Consider the following 326-nt stretch of genomic DNA (forward strand, 5'->3'; position numbering starts at 1 on the left):
AATGGGCTGCGCTTGCGCAACAACCTGCCGCTGTCCAGGGTAGAATGTTAAATACCCAGGACTCACCATGGTGCGTTCAGGGACGCCGGGAAGAACTGTCTCGCTCATACTCACGTCCTATAAACGAGTTCCTACTCATGATGGAGTATTTTCACTTCTATAAAGCTCCTGTGAGGAGTTTTTATAATAGTTATTCAACAGTTTGAAATAATGATAATAGTCATAGGGCCTACATGACCAAAAAAAAGCAAACAATACAATTAGAGACGGAGTTTATTTTTTCTGTATTGTGATTATTGTTGCCTGAAAGTTCTGGAGGACGAGGG

The sequence above is a fragment of the Labrus bergylta genome, chromosome 7, assembly GCF_963930695.1.
Source record: "Labrus bergylta chromosome 7, fLabBer1.1, whole genome shotgun sequence".
In the NCBI taxonomy this organism is placed as follows: Eukaryota; Metazoa; Chordata; class Actinopteri; order Labriformes; family Labridae; genus Labrus; species Labrus bergylta.